Genomic DNA, 16,484 nt, shown 5'->3' on the forward strand with positions numbered 1-16,484 from the left:
TAATGGATAATACTTTCGCAGAGTGACCAGGGAACACTCTCTATTATTAGTTGACTTGGATGCAAATTCATAAAGCTTCCCAAAGAAGAAGTCACAGCTTTCTTGACAGAGCATCACAGAGCAAACCAGAAAGTAGACTGGTTACACTGGTTTAAAATAAATCTCCAAAGAATGTAGAAACCGCATGCCGGCCCATGTTTACAGTCCTCGATAAAGAGTGCTGCAAATGTGGCCCGGACTGTGCAGCATAGGCAGTGGGGGTGCCAGGGAGGTTTCCGTTGTTAATGAGCCGTGTTTCTTTGTTGTTGCTGGTTTTGGTAGGAAGGTGAGACTTTTGACTTTGTTTTCTTCAAATCAGCATGTCAGGATACAGTCCACATAAGAAAGCCCCGTACTGAACGTGGGCTCGACTTTGGGCTGCCACAGATGGTGGGTCATTTCTGAACTTGGCCTGGTGGGAGGGAAGATGGCCTGCAGACAGCCAGGTGGCAGACAGTTATCCGTGCTCATTATATAAATGTGGGGTTTAATAAATTGAGGTACGTTATTGTCATCCAGAAGAGTAAGATAAGAAAACTAAGCTTATGACTCAGACTTTGGCGTAGAACTTACTGTGTGTCCCTTTGCCTTGATTTTTCCTTGAATGAGTTCTGGAGATCTGCTTGAGTGTCATTTCCAGTTTCTTTGATTTTAAATAACAGTGTTGGACATCATCGTTTGGAAGTGTGTCTCTTAACAAACAAAAACACCACATTTGTTATTCCCCTGTGTTTAGAACTAAAATTCAAGTAATGATGAGCTGGGCAGGGGGGGCGGGGATATACATTTTCACCCTTGATGTCCTAAAATAGAAACTTATTAACACATGACAATTTGATTGACAGCTGTCTCAGAGTCGACATTGTAAGGTGGGCTACATGCATGTGTTAGATTGACTATGTGTTGTAAGTGTGGTGAAAGTCTCTGGTTAGAAGGAAAAGTTTTGCAAAGTGGATCATATAACTCTAGTCGGGAGGGAAGATCTGTGCAGTGATTCCCCCTTTAACTCTTGATGGTTAGCCATGAAGTGGACATACATGCCGATTTATCCAGGGCAGTCAGCCAAATCTCTTTGTTTTGTTGAACTGACAATAGAGACTGTCCTTTGGATTTAGGAAAATAGACTGAAAAAAGGAAAAAAGGACATAGATAAAACCATACATACATATATATTTTTTTCATGACACCAGTGGTCATGACAATCATGATGTTTTGAGCCAAGTCTTAGTGACTGTGTTTTCAGATAAAATATTGATACAGTATGAACAACGTTTTGGTATTTTCCCTGTACATTCAGTCACCTGTCCCCTCTGTCCCCTCTGCCACCTGCCCTCACATCATCCCCTCTTAACATCTGGTCACTTCTTACAAGAGTCACAGCCCAGTGCTTTTTCGTTTTCTCTTTTTCAAGATTTATATCTTGTTATTTGTGAACTGTGAGTTGACTGTCATTTCGCACCGTAGCTGATTAAAGAAAGATAAGTCTGCAAACACCCCGGGTGCTTCATCTCACATCATAACTTTTTATTTCTCCTCTAAGTACACGAAATCAGACTTACTGTTCTTTAGAAATTAGGTAAAGAAAAGAGGAAAACATGAAGGAAGAATTAACACAGAGAAAGATATTTATAACAGAATGAGCAACAAAATGACGTCCCCTTATCCGTCCTCTCCCCTTAAAAGGGACTGGGAGAAAAACAGGAGGAAGAACAGAGAGAATGCCAAAGATGGTTGCCACTGGCACCAGGATTGGCATCAGACCCTCTTTGTTTAGCTCAGGATGCCTGTGATTTGTTAGTTGGCATCCGCATTGCAGTGTGGAGTGATGTTACAATATATTGACAATTTCCAGATCTAGAAATGTCAATAGTCCTCTTGGCTATTTGCAGATCACATGCTTCGTCTCTAATGGAAGACGAGATAGAGACGGATGGATAATAAACTTTCATTGTTGACCAACTTCCCGTTGCTTCTCTTTCTCCCTCCTTCTCTCTTGGTTCAACCCCCACGTACCCTTTCTCCTTCCCTGCAACATCATCTTTTCTGAAATGTGGAAAGAGTTACTGAAGCTTTGACACAAACTATAATGCTACATCTGCATCTGATATAGTTTGGGGGAGGTTTTATATATTTTGAAATCATTTTTGATACATAGTTTATTAGGTTTTAACATCACAGGGCAATATTTTGTTCAAAGCTCAAAGTCTTTGTTACTCAGTGTCTCCCCTTCATATAGCCTGGTTGACCGCAATTCAGTCCATTTTATTCTTTTTTTTTTCCACATTAGCGAATGGTTATATGAAATTTAGTTATTTATGAAATTATCTGCCTTCATTTTACCTAAAATTTGGTAACTGATTTGGGAGTAGCTGTATTTAAGTCCATAAAAAAAAAATCATTCGATGCTATTGATTCAGAGGGCTGCGCTTCGGCTGTTCCGTTGCTACAAGAACCGCCATTTTGTTTGTGAAGTGCCAGGCGAGGGGGAAAAAAAAAGGCAGACACTGTGTTTGATGCCAATAATGGTTGCCAGTGGCACCGAGGTTGGCATCAGACCCTCTTTGTCTAGCTGCTGAATGCCTTTGATTCGTTGGTTGGCATCCGCATTGCAGTGGGCACACTGGAAAGTTTTTGACAATCCCTGAATGAAAGCTTCGTGCTCGTCTGCTGCAGCAAAGCTTGGCTAATAAAAAACCCTTCCCCTTTTCTTCCCCCAAAGGCTAAAAAAAAAAAAAAAAGATTTGGACAGATTAAGGAAAAATCTTTCTAAAATGGGCTCCATATTCCCAAAGATGTTAAAGATGTCCAATGATTCTTGGCCAGGTGGTACCTATTCCCCATGTTGTCTTTGTTATTGCATTCATCCAAACAAAGCAAAGAAAACAAAATGAAAACCAGCAAGCCTTGTGCAGTACACCGTCCGAGGACGTACCGTCCTGTAAACTACAGGGGAGGCTATGTCAGGTGTGTGAGGACGCACATGCTCAGTGAGGTGATGTATGAGAACACCCATTATAACTGGCTGTTGCTTTCATTTACATCCCCATTTATTTCTTATTCAATTTCTAGTTCTCTCAGTTTCTCAGCCTCCTCGTTTTTTTAGTAGTCTGTTGAGAGGCCCTCACTTCCCTCTCTAGTTAGCAATGTGTACAGTGAACACGTGAAAAGCAGAAAACCTTAATAAGGGAAGTACATGTTAAAATCTGATATACATCAGTCACTTCTGACCCCTTCAATTCAATTCTGCAACAAGATCTTGTGAAAATCCTTCGTACATGATTCCACATACTGGGAGAAGTTTGGGGGGTGGGGGGCAGACAACAACCATAAGGCTAGAGTAATCTCAGTTCAAGTTTCCTAGATAGTTAACATTAATATTGCTTCCTGGTTAACCACCATTATCTCATTAATTAATAAGAAGGATTAGCAGTTCTACCCAAAGGGCTACGCAGAAGGAAGTGTGGCCTATGGGAGGCCTTGAGTCGCCAGACTGTGTCCTGTCTGGAGCCAGAAGATGCAGGGATGCTGGTGTGTGTGTGTGTGTGTGTGTGTGTAAAGGGCTGTGGGGAGAAAATAAGGACTAGGCTTTTTCTGAGCCAGGGAGGGTTTTTAAAGAAAAGAGAGATCACCACACAAAGCTTAAAGACCTCTAAAGATAGTGTCTGCTGTTATGAATTTAACAGATGGGAGTTTAAAGCAAGTCAGCTTAAGTGATCTTTGGATCCCACTTTCCACTCTTATTAGATATGTTTTTGGAGCATGGCAGAGTTCCGCAGTGTTGCTTGCTTATACCCTGGACAGGGAGCACCCTTTAGCCTTGTTGAACCTTTAGCATTAATTGTGATGCATGGCATAGGCACAGTGCAGCACCTTTTTTTTTTTTTTTTTTTGCTTGATTGTTAAACGATATCATAATTGAGGCGTATTTTGAAGTTGTGAACCATGTGACTTGTTCAGAAGGGAAGTTGTAATCATTATTGTCTTTGAAACAGAGCCCTTCCTGCTTGTCACATGGTATTAGTGAGGACGCACATGCAGAGAGTGATTTTCTTCCTTCAGCTACCGCAGCTTAGAATCCTTCTGGGTAACAATTATTTCTTTATGAAAAGCTTAAATAGATAATTGTTTGCAAGTTGACAGCGCATTTTAACATTTTAATAATTTTCACTTCATTTGCAGGTATTTCCCATTGTGGGGGAAAATAAGCTTTCATAACGTGTTTAAATGAGGCTGCTCTGCGTGGTGATTTGGTGGGCTTGCATTGTGACATCAGAGAGCGTGAATTTTGTGTGTAGGAGAACTACTTTGGATGCATTTCCCTTTGATTTAGGGAAATGCTGTTTTAAGTTTTCCCATCCTGGTACCCTGTCCTAGACTGAACTCCTGAACTCTGGTATGCATTTGTTTTCATTCTTCTTCATACACGATTCACAAGATAAAGAAGGGTCCTTGGTGGTATGCCTGGCCCCTAGGCTTAATGAGACCTTTGTTAGAACGTATATTGTAAGATGAGATACTTAGCAGTTTTCCCACTGATAAGGACAAAGCAGAGTCAATGGAACCAGAAGTTCACCCTCTGTGCCATGATGTCCCTGCCCCAAGATAGCTTTGCCAGACAACTCAAGAGTTAAACTCTGAGGCCCTGGCTGCCAGCTGGAAAGGTTGGCATCTGTGTCCTGATATGGCGAGGCAAGCTTCTGCGTTGTTGTTAACATGGTCTCACTTTTCAAAGGCAGAAGGAAGAGAGAACACAGGAGAGGCAGAGACAGGGATAGGAGCATCATTTGCTACAATTAGTGTTTTCAAATATTCAGATAGACAATGCAAGGCACTATTTTCTGAAGGCAACAAAGGTTGGTAAGGTTGGAGGCAGAGAACAGAATGAATTTTGAAGTGAAAAAAATATCTATATAGATTTTACATGTTTGGAGTCACACACTTTGTACTCCGTGTCTCCCTTGAGTGAGAATCAAAATTACGTTCATTGCATAGGAATGGTAGTAATCTGGGTGGGTGGGGGCACTGAATTCCGTAGTGACAGGGAGGGTGGTTGGGTATTACAGGGGCCAGCACCCTGTTCAACCCAGTGACATATGTGAGCCTGGAGACCTCTGGTGTGCATAAGTGCATCCAAATGCAGAAGTATAGATTTATGAAGGATTCAATAGGATTTTAAAGTGCACATAGATGTTTCTACCCTAAATTTGGAATTTGAGTACAAATTACCAAAAGGAAATGAAAGATTTAATATCCATTGACTTTCCTTAGTTTTAATCTGATACTCCAGTTTGAATACAGTCTAAGATACTCAACTTAGTAGGGTCTTTATTCTCATGAGCCTTGATTCTGCTAACTTAACATGAAAAAGTCTACTGTTTGTTTTGTGACATTCTTCTTGCTGTCTCCGCTGAACAGTTAGAATACAGCACCTGAAGATGAAGGTGTTTATTTCTGAGTCTGAATCTACAGTCTACAGTCCTCGTAGCCGAGATAACTTAGTTTTCATTTTTGTTATCACAATGGCCTACAGGATAACTAAACTTATCTTCAAAGGAGTCATTACTGCCATGTTTGGAGGAGACTGATGAGGAATGGGAACAGCACACAAGGCTCGCACTAAAACTGATTGCTACTAAAGAGCTGCAAATGATGCCACAGAACAAGGCCAGTCTCCTTTAGGAAAGTACCTTCTAGTAAAGTTTCTTTTAGTTTATGGAAGAATAGCATTTTATAGTGCAGTGGTAATGGGAATCGAACTCATGACCCTATGGGAGTTTGTCAGCCCACATGCTGTGGCAGAGTAGCCAGTGTAACTCTCATAGTAAGTGTTTCAGCTTTTGTCTTCCATCCTTCCAAGGAAGAATCCAAGGCCCCATGGTTATGGGATTGGAAACTCATGTTGGTCCAGAAACGTGTCTCACACCCAGCACCATGACAGGAGGTACTTCTTTTCCTGCTGGGCTCACTTTTCTGTGGCAGTGTGGTACCTTGTCTCATTGAAAAGTGACTTCTTGGGTTCTTGAACTCTAATTATGTGCTGTGGTTAATTTAACAGAATTTTAGGATTTGGCCTAGAGAACATCAAATCATCAAACTGTAGGGGAACTTGTGAGAACTGAGTGTATACAGCAGGGAGTGAGGTTGTGGGATTAGCTTGTATTACCTGGAAGTTACAGGACGTGAGACTAATAACACCTGAATGGTGGGGCTTGTTGGCTGCTACGTTATTCAGAAAATTGGGATAAATGGCTACCAATTAACCATTGAGGTGGAGAGACCTTGAGGCTGAGTTGAGGGCTACACATTAAAAAAAATAAAATTCTTATAATTTAAGCAAAACAGTCTTCTATTAGGGGGGCAGCCAGCCATTCATGTGCATCAATACATTGTTTATAATAAACCACTTAGACACACAGTCTCTCTGGTCGTGATGATAGTTTAAGCAGGGCACTGTTGATGAATCACAGACAAATGAAAGAACTTTGAATAAAGACTATATAATTGGGAATATGGAGTGATGGATGAAGTAATTTTATGAGCTGAAAAGTTGCCTGGAGGTTGGGTAGTTTCAGAATCCCATTTTAAGGCACTTCAGAGCATGCATTAAGTTACTGATACAGCACAATCAGAAAACAGAATTTGTTCAAACAAGTACAAAGTGAAAAAGGAGCTGCCTTTGAACAATGTCGTAAATGCTAAGTTCATGCAGTTTTAAAGTTATAGTCACCTTCAAGTATTTCTCAAAGGAGAGAATTGAATAAGTTCTAAGCACTGTTTTTTAAAAATACACAGACATATTTACTATTATATAAATTCAAATATGTAAAACTAAAAAAAGTATTTAACAGGTACTAATTACTTTTAAGCAATATAAACTCTGATTTGGAAGGAAAGTAGTTTTTTTTTTTGAAAAGCTTGATTTTGTATATTTATATTGGAAAAATGCAGACAAACATGGAATAGTTTTAACAGTAGTCGCTTGAGAGTAGGGAAAATAAACCTGACCAGGCATAGAGATGTTAACAAAGTTACTTGAAATAGAGGGTATTTGGTAATTCGTATAAGTTGCAGACTCTACTAGTGTTTGTAGGAATGCGGGTATGAAGGCTGTACCCATCTATTAGTGAATTCTAAAGTGTGAAAAATGTTCTTGCTTAGGACAACTTGTATTTTATTCTTCTGACATCTGCAGTTTCTGGATGGATTAGCCTAAATTTGCTATGCTATGTTAAAAGCCTTGTTTTATGAGGTTGGTCTCAGCTTCTGGCCTTGGTGTCAGGAACCCTGCTACGGGATGCAACTTGCCTTGTTAGGTTTAATTGACCAAAGCTGATGTGTTAAAACAATTCATTTGGGCTGTAACTTATGCCCTGGCTAAGTTGCTACCTGAATCCCTTGACCTTGACTTGTCTGGGTCATGAAATGGCTGCAAGCTGTTTGACCTTTCTATTGTGCAGTAATGTCACTGTTTCCTCTTATTCTTTTATGGTAATAGCTGACAAACAGGCCCCAGCCCATACTTTACACACCAGTGGATTCAAGGCGTCCCTCTGCAGTAGCTACATCTTCTGTTTGACATGGTCTGGCTGCAGAAGTGACTTTCCTTTGTTTGCTGACAGTGATGGGGACAAATTTGCTGCTTTGCCGGCTATGGTGGAGGTGGGGGATTGTGTTCTGGAATCTGGAGGGATTTGAATCAATTCTTTGTGGGTTTCCAACTTGTGTGTTTTGTGTTGCCTTGCCACAGTGCCCTTCCCCCATTCCTCTGAGCCTTACTTCTTAGTCCCTTCCGTTTATGGCTTCCTTAATAATTATTTTTCCAACACTTTTAGCTGTTACAGTAAGAGCACTTTATTGTCATTGTATAGGTTCAAGCGACATATTTAGTTATGCGCACGGTTACTCGGTCACTAACATTAGAACAACTAACCGAGACTTGGCACTATCATTGTCCGACACTGGAAAGATTAGAAGTGAGCACTTTAAAGTGGGTGGACTATCTTCCACAACATGTTAGAGTTTTAAGGGAAACCTTTTCTTACTGAGGTAAATGGTTAAGTTTCATGACATAGTTAGTGACCCGTAGAAGTGAATGTGAAGATTTTATTTCTGAGGGGGCTTTTGGCAGTATATAAGTTTAATTGTTTACCTTAATGAGCATAAAATTGTTTTTCTCATAAAAACCCCATGTTCAAAATGGCAAATTTTACCTTGGTTCCCATTCAAGGCAGTGAAGTAATTTTATTTTAAAAATATTGGAAATGTCTTCTAAAACGTTAAAAAAAACACAGATATTTTTATCCTACTAATCTTTTCGTTGCCAAATATGATGTTATAGTTCGTGATTTTTCCTATATTTCCCAGATTAAGTGTTTAAAATGCAAACCGTTACATTTTATTTTTAAATTATTACAGGAAAGAAGGAAGTTTAAGTTAAGAGTGTGCAGTTTTCTCCTGTGCTGCACACTGTTTGCACCAACAGATACGATCCAGTGTGGTAGTGAGGCCCTGGGGAAAACACTAGCATTGTGGGTTCTTGTTAAAAAAATTGTTTTCTACAAATAGTGGGTGAGAAACTTTCTTTAAAAAGAAAATCCTTTAGTGGTTGTATTAAACTGTCTTCTTGTAGGGATGTTCAGACATCAAGGAATTTGAATGGTTTTAAACGTTAACCCTGTTGATAATGCATCTTAGTATTCAGAGGGCCAGGACCTCACCTGATCACTGTCCCAGATTCCCTCTTATAGAAGCCTGTCAGAGGGGGGAATGAGCCCACAGGCCTTTCTGTTCATTCACGGGCATCCCACAGGTAATGCACACCTGGAGTGAGTGGATATTGAGCTCGTGGGTCACGTGCCAGCGGAGTTGAGGTGTGAAGGATTTAAAAAAACATCTGTGATGTTCTCCCAGACGTATTCCTCAGATCTTTAGAGATTGCTAAAGTGACCTCAGCTGTTGAGTTGCAGAGGTTCAGTTTCTGGCCCATGGATAATTAGTGGGTGCTGGGGTACCCACATGTGCACATGTGTGTTTGGGTTTCAAGAAGAGAAGCTAGGGGGAAAGAAAGGAAGAAAGAAATTCCTGCTTGGCAGGAATTGAGTGGATGGATGACTTATGGATTGAGGAGGGAGTTATCTTCCAGTTACTCAAAATTGTAGGTTAGTGATTAATCTATAGACGAAAATCTGTCATTCTTTGAATTTTGGATTTCTTCTGCAGTTCAGAAGATCTACTTTCTTAGGATTTGTAAGGAAGTGTCTTCATTAGGACTCCTATAATGAAGTGGCAGACAGACTGGCATACAGACTACAAACTGCTTCATTCTCACAGTTCTGGAGGTAGTTAGTCCAGGGTCAGTGTCCAGGGAAAGCCACTTTCCGGATCGCCGATCCTCTCCTCCAGTGTCTTGTCAGAAAACCCACTGGGATATCTCTTCAACCCACTAATTTCATTTGTGAGGGGTCCACCCTCCTGAATTAACTTGATACCAAATGTGTTTCTTAATGCCATCGTCTTCAGGGTTAGGGTTTAAACAGGAGTTTTGGGGACACACAAACTGTACTGGTTTGTTTTCTGTTGCTGTGATGAGATCCCATGACCAAGCCAAGGGGAGGAAAGGGTTCATCTCACCTTCTGTTTCCAGGTAACATTTCAGCACTGAAGGTCATCAATCAAGGGCAGGAACCCCTCAGGGACTAAAGCAGGAACAAACGGAGGGATGCTACTAACTGGCTTGCTTCTCTTCTGACTTCTGCTCACTCAGCTTTCTTATCTAGCCCAGTCCCACCTGCATAGGGATGGTGCTGCACAGAGTGGACTGGGCTCTCTAATAATCAGTTAACAGTCAAGAAAATGCTTCACAGACATGTGCAGACCAATGTGATAGAGATTGTCTCCAGTTGAGGTTTCCTCTTCTCAGGTGACTCTGTCAAGGTGACACCAACTGCGAAGCATGATACAAACATTCAGTCTCTTAAACAAAGGACATGCCCATGATTAACACAGTTCTGCTCGTGCCTTTATGAGCTTTGTGACTTTGGTCAAGTCTTTTGATTTTTCTCTTTGATAAAATAGGATTTCTAATGACTATTTTAGGATTTGTGTAATCATGTAAGTAAAGCACTCATTTAATAATAGCCATTATTAGTATATATGAAGGAATATAGTGTATAGACTACCTGAGCATGGAGGGAAGGAATATGTGAATATTTAAACAAGTACTCATCACTGTGTTAGTAGCCATCTCCAGCAAAAATAAAACATCCTAAAGAGAGGGGATGGGGGAAGCGATGTTCCAGCAATACGCCGGTGTATGGGTCCTTGCTAGTAAGAACTTTGAAGGTAGGCATGTACAGTTAGCTGATCCTATAAGGTTTTGAAATACACTTAAATTACTGTATCATTTCAGGAGTCCTCAGATTTTCTTGAGTTTCCTTAATGCATCTAGGAATATTTTAGGGAAAGGAGTAAAATCATTTTATTTGTGACTTCCGGAATCAAAAGCTTGACACATGTTTGATAAAGAGTGTGCTAGTCAAAACTTGGAGTGAACTTGTTACCCTGCTGTGGAACGTGGACATTTCCTGTGTATCAAGATGAAGTCACCCACACTTGGAAGAGCTTCGTTTACATTGTAGATTGGGTTGGACAGAAGTGTGGATATGACAAGGCTGAACGGCTAGTTAAAATGAGCGAGCTGCTGGTCTTGAGACTCTCAGTCAGAAAGGTCTCGTGACCCTTAGTTGGGTCAGAGCCTCAGACAGTTTAATTGCTTACGTGGATTGTTTTGATTCTATTGCCGGCTGACTCTTCAAGTCAGCCTTCCTACTCCTCCTTTTTGTGGCTTTCTGAAAATTAATTAAATGACCTCTAGAGGGAAGAAGATAGTATTTATTGCTTAGAGCAATTTCACTTTTACTAAGAGCAACTGGAAGTCAAAGGAGAAATGGTTAAAACATTGGCTTCTCCCCACCATGAGGGATCAGCGTTTGACTTCAGTGACTCTGGTTGGTTGGCTCCCTATGGGCCTGGAGCTAAATTGGTGTGCCAGATTCCTGGGCAATGGGATGATCCTGCTCTCTGTGGCCAGTGGACTGTTCCTCTCACTCACTTAGCAGAGCAGTTTGGAAACTGTGGAGATTAAGAGAGAAGTATCTTAAATTATATGTTAGGCTGATGGTATGTGCAGAAGAAACATATTCCTACGTGAAGGGCTTGACCATGGTGTTTATCAGAGACCTAATGGCTCTAGTCAGGGGTCAGAAGGAGAAGTTGTTCCACACTTGGCTAGTAGTTAAAGGGTAACTAGGGTGGGCACATCAGAACATTGATCAGCTTGTTTAGATTCCGGTCCAGAAGTGCTAATGATCTGTGCTGTGCCTTTTCTTTTTGAGAAGAGACTGGCATTCAGTTGCTGTTCACAGGATACAGAGAGATCTATAAAAGTGAGTTCCTAGAACACAGTGTATCCTCGAGTTTTCAACACTCAAATTGGATTGCTGCTGATAACATTTGTAACATTTGTTACTGCGTCTTCCCAATGCTCTTGAAGAGCTTTGTGTACACTTCTAATGGAAGTTAATGAGATGCTACAATGAGAACATCCACATGGATCCTAAACACTGGCTGTGTTCTGTAGCTTCTCAGAGTTGCTGCAGTGTCTCTTTTATTCTTACCACGTCAAGCATCATGTTGCAGGGTATGACCTGTAGTTATCATGTGCAATTTCGGTTCCATTTATAGTCTCCAAATAAGGGAAAAGCAGCTTATAGTAATATGAGGATCACTGGTCTTACAATAATTAAATAGACTTGTTATACGGCATTAATCCCGTTTGGAACAGTTGGAATGACTTCTCAGTACTAACAAACACAGCATTAGGGCTCACAGTTAATCTGCTTTTTGTATCCAACATTCGTATAATATAAAACATGTGTATGGAGGAACATATTTCAGATTTAAGATGAGTTCATGGGAGGACAAAATGAAATTGTATTAGATTCTAGCAATATGAACACAGTTCCAAATACTGATAAAATCTGGAATTCATTTAGAATGAGAGTAGGTAGAAAAATATTTTTAGCAACTTGCAAGTTTTCTTCATGGTTTACTGAATACCGTGTTTGTATTCTTAGAATTGGATTTTTTTTTCTGAGATCCATGTGTGGTAGATGTATGAGACATACATGTAATGTGAACAGAAACCTTTATGCAGCTATTAATGCCTTGTAAGTTGTGGTTATGGTATCTGTCAATGGTACAACCTCTGGTCAGTCCTTGAGAGCCTGAAGCAGACTCAGTTTTAAAGTCTGGTCCGATCTGCTCCTGTAGTTCAAGGGAATGGTGCTAGTGACAGATTTATCTTTCATTCACTGTTCAAAGAACATCATTACGGTTTTGTTGAAAGGGCTCCTGAGTTAGGATTACGTTTATGTCTTTTGTGGTACAAGCCCCATGAGGCAGGGCTTTCTCCTCAGTGTAGACTTCCTTACTGTCCTCTAGTGTTTCACACTTGGGATGTGAATTCATCTTTGGTGCTCCAGTTCCAGGAAATGAATCTCAGGAAGGATGAAGTATTGGTCCATCATAGGACAGATTGCATCGCCTGTGCAGAGGAGTGTGGAAAGCCTGTGATTACTGAGTGGGGTACAACCATTTTCTGTCACGTGCCTGGGACCAGCTACCACATTGTCAGGGAAAAGCACGATGTAGCAACAGTATTAGATCATGCAAATGAGACTACTGAATAGTAATAGTTATGGGCAATATTTTGGAAAACACGGATTAGTGACAGTTCTATTACAGCAAATGTATGTATCAAGTCCCCAGATTTCATCGTAACGCACTGAAAACAGATGTCAAAGTGTCCCAAACAGAATTTCATGGTTAATCTACATATTGCATGGAAAGTGCAAACAAACCATTTAGAATTCTGTTATTTAATCCTTTTAGAAGGAACGAAAATAGACAATTTAGGTTTTCTTCCTTCTTTCTTTTAATTTCAGTTTTTGTTTTCTAGGGACCGAGGATAAATTATTTTCCTGTTTGTTATTTTTTTTAAGATGCATATGGGAGGAGATATGTTTGCATATGGATGTGATTTTACATAGTGTACTTTAAACTGCAACTTTCTGAGCATAAGGCCTTTGTACTATAGCAAGGAAAAATTAGGTGCTAAATTATTTAGTGACCTGGCAGTGCAATTACTTTCTTGTATTTCTTTGTTTACTGGCAGATTTCATTCTGGGCCACACAACGATGCAGCTGAAATGAAAGAGAAAGCAGTTAGTGACTACTTCTGTCATGTCTCTGGGGGACTTTGTCTCTTGGGGACTCAGTTTCTAGAGGACTTCTCTAAGACCTCTTAGCTCTGGCATCTTCGGAATTTGGCCTCTGGTTAGTTTGGCCAAGGGGCAGGGCAGTCTCCACCATGATAACCAGCTCTTAAAGAGTTGATACCCTTGCTAAATTGGAGTTTTAATATGTTTTATTTATTATTGAGTATTATGTAACATTTCTATGTGGTTAGTTCAAAGTCCAATAAGCAGATGGTTTAGGTCAGTCTATACTTAAAAATAAAAAAAGGTTACTCTTAAAGTAGCCTTTATTTGGTAGGATATTTTAGTGCAGAGGGGCGGGGTGTGTGTGGGGAGGTCTCAAGAGATTACAGTTCGGAATATTGTGCCTAAGAGACCCAAGCCTCTTTGGTTGTTTATGTTAGTCTGACTGCTACAGAGGCAGAATAAGCATAGCTAATAAGAAGTATGAGTTTATGAAAACACCAGCCACACTTTTTAAAAGAAACACAGACAAAAGTCGCAACACATCGCCTGTTCTCATTTTCACTTTCGTGAAATAAATTGACTCAAGGGTCTTCTGTTTTCTCTCCACTGTCTCTTCGTAGGAAGTGCTGTAAGGAAGTCAGGCCACAGCCATGTTTTTCAGGGGAAGCTGCCTTTCCATTCTCAGTGGTTGGCAAACACTCCCTTAAAGTTACAGGCTAATATCACGGATATGCTAACAGTCGGGAAACAGAAAAGAATCTACTAATAATGCATCGTTACGGTTAAGCTTCCAGCAAGATATGGCTTGATGTATTTGGATAAGTGTTTGAAATTGGTTTAAGAAAAAAAATAAGTTGAGAGTTTCATATTTTAAGAAAAAATAGGAGCTGTCTTGAGGAGTTGGTGTGCAGGTTGCTTCTGGATCCCGGCGACTTTCAGACTAGTTTGATAGTCACTCTCTCCGTTCCCTCTGGGCCATGCACATCTTTTATCTCAGTTATAATTTTTTTTTTAAAGTTTAAAACAAACATCATATAACTGCTCTTATTTAAGAAATGCTTCTAAGGCTTCTGTCTCAGTTCACTCTTTAGAAAACGAAACACTAGGTTCAATGTCAAAGGACCCTTCAATGGATATTTTAAGGTAAGAGTCTTTTTTAGTATGGGAAAGATGGCTCTGGAGTTCACGTTTCACATGTTATCTTGTCCCCTGGAGTATGGCGAACACTGGACTGAAGAGGAGGCAGGCATGGTTAAAAAAAAAAAATACATGTTAAATACACATTGTTCCAAAAAGCTCATTTCTAGCTTGATGGTCATGAAACAAGTTTTAAGGTATGTTTCTCAGGCACAGTTGTAGATAGATAAATGCATGAATAAAGTTGGATAAGAGTGAAAGGCAAAGCCATGGCCATGATGTGGGAGCGTCCCAGGAAGCAGCAGCATTTATTTAACGAGCAAATGCATGTACATTTAGACTGTGTATAGAATAACAGGAGAATTAGATGTGGTTACTGAGGTGGTGCAAGGGAGAACCTTCAAATTGGGTAAATTGTATACCGGGATTTGCTGCCTTTATTTTCTTCTATCTATTGATTGGTCAGTGTTTCAAACTGTCATTCTACGTATACATACTATAAGTTTTCAGAATGAGCAAAATGAAACCATATGGTGTGCCCATGCCAGTCACTGAGCGTGTTCTTGATCACGCTATGGGTCTGAATGGTTTCTATTGTTCACCATGTGGTTGGGTCCATTAGTTTTATTCGCTAAGCTTTGGTTTCCTGAGCTCTGGAGTGGTATTGCTGGTCTACTCGGCAGTTCTGAGATCAAATCAGAAAATGCCTGTAAAGTGCTTAGCACCACGCCTCTCACACTGCAGGTACTTGATAAGGCATTTACCATCAGCTGGGTGTAGTGCAAACCCAGCTCTCAGGAGGCTGAGACAGGTGGCTGTCTGTGAGTTCCAGCCAGCCAGGGCTACAGAGTGAAACTATCTTAAAAAACAAACAAGCCAACAGACAGACAACTCATCCCAAATCTAAAAATCATTATGAGTATACTCTGATACTAACCAGCTCACACAATGTGGACATATAGTCCATCTTCAATATTTATTCTGTAGGAGAGTGCTCCCGACCTTTCTCTGAGGAGCCTAGAAGATGAAGTATCCCCTTTGTGGGGGGTAGAATATGAATTTGAGGACAGTTAATAAAGTGAGAAGAAAAAAAAACTCTGAAGTTCGCAGTTTATTATGGCGAGAATTTTGGCAGATAGTATGGTTGCTGTGTGATTTCTGAAGACTTCATCCCTCCTGTGCATGGCAGAGAACTACAGAAGGTTACTGTCCTCATGCCAGCATCTGTAGGTAACTTACAAGCACAGCCTTCCCTAGGACCATAAAGACATGCTGGATACCAGTAACATTTCTTATTAGAATCCAATATACATTGCTATTATTCATTATTCCTAAGTCCCTTTAATTTAGGTTATAAGAAAATTGCTGACATAAAAGGAATTGGAAACAACAGTGAACATAGCCATTGTTACCTAATAGCAAGTACTTGGGACAGTGGTATTCATTTACATCGGAAACAAGAATTTATATGTTCATGCACTTTACTAATGATATGCACATATATGGTGCTTACATATCTATTTACAATACATATATGCATTTCCTTTTTATCCTAATAGTTTTAATCCTAGTTCCCCAAATCAGCTGAGAAGAAATATTTCAATATTGTATATAAGGTTATTCTCTGGAGAAGAATTTGACTGTTTTGTCTTTTTAAATGTTAAGATTATTTGATTGATTATATAATTTTAAGTGCCTGAAATATTGTGGTGCTAGAATCTTTGCCTCAATATTCACTTCATGGAAATCTTGCCTTGTTACTCATTTAATGGTTGGTAGCTTTTCTAAAGTATGTATTATGTGTGTGTATACATTCTGCTATTAAATATGATTTTTTTTTACATACAGAGCTAATGAGGTAAGCATTTATGAAACTATTAGGGTCTATCTATCTATCTCAATCATCTGGTGTAAAAATACAAAGTGGTTGAGAGCGCACTCACAGGAGAGTAATACTGTACCTGTTGTAGTTTTAGTATTTTAAGGAGGATTATGACTTTGCTCGAGTAATTTGCAAGTAGAAGA

The 16,484-nt window shown here is 39.9% G+C and overlaps 1 protein-coding gene across 4 annotated transcripts in view; it reads left to right on the forward strand.

Moving 5' to 3' along the window:
• Window positions 1–16,484, forward strand: part of Nfib (nuclear factor I B) — a 215,511-nt gene that overhangs the window by 7,775 nt on the left and 191,252 nt on the right. The window lies entirely within an intron of this gene.

The sequence above is a fragment of the Mus caroli genome, unplaced genomic scaffold (assembly GCF_978045245.1).
Source record: "Mus caroli unplaced genomic scaffold, Mus_caroli_1 scaffold_6, whole genome shotgun sequence".
Lineage (NCBI taxonomy): Eukaryota > Metazoa > Chordata > Mammalia > Rodentia > Muridae > Mus > Mus caroli.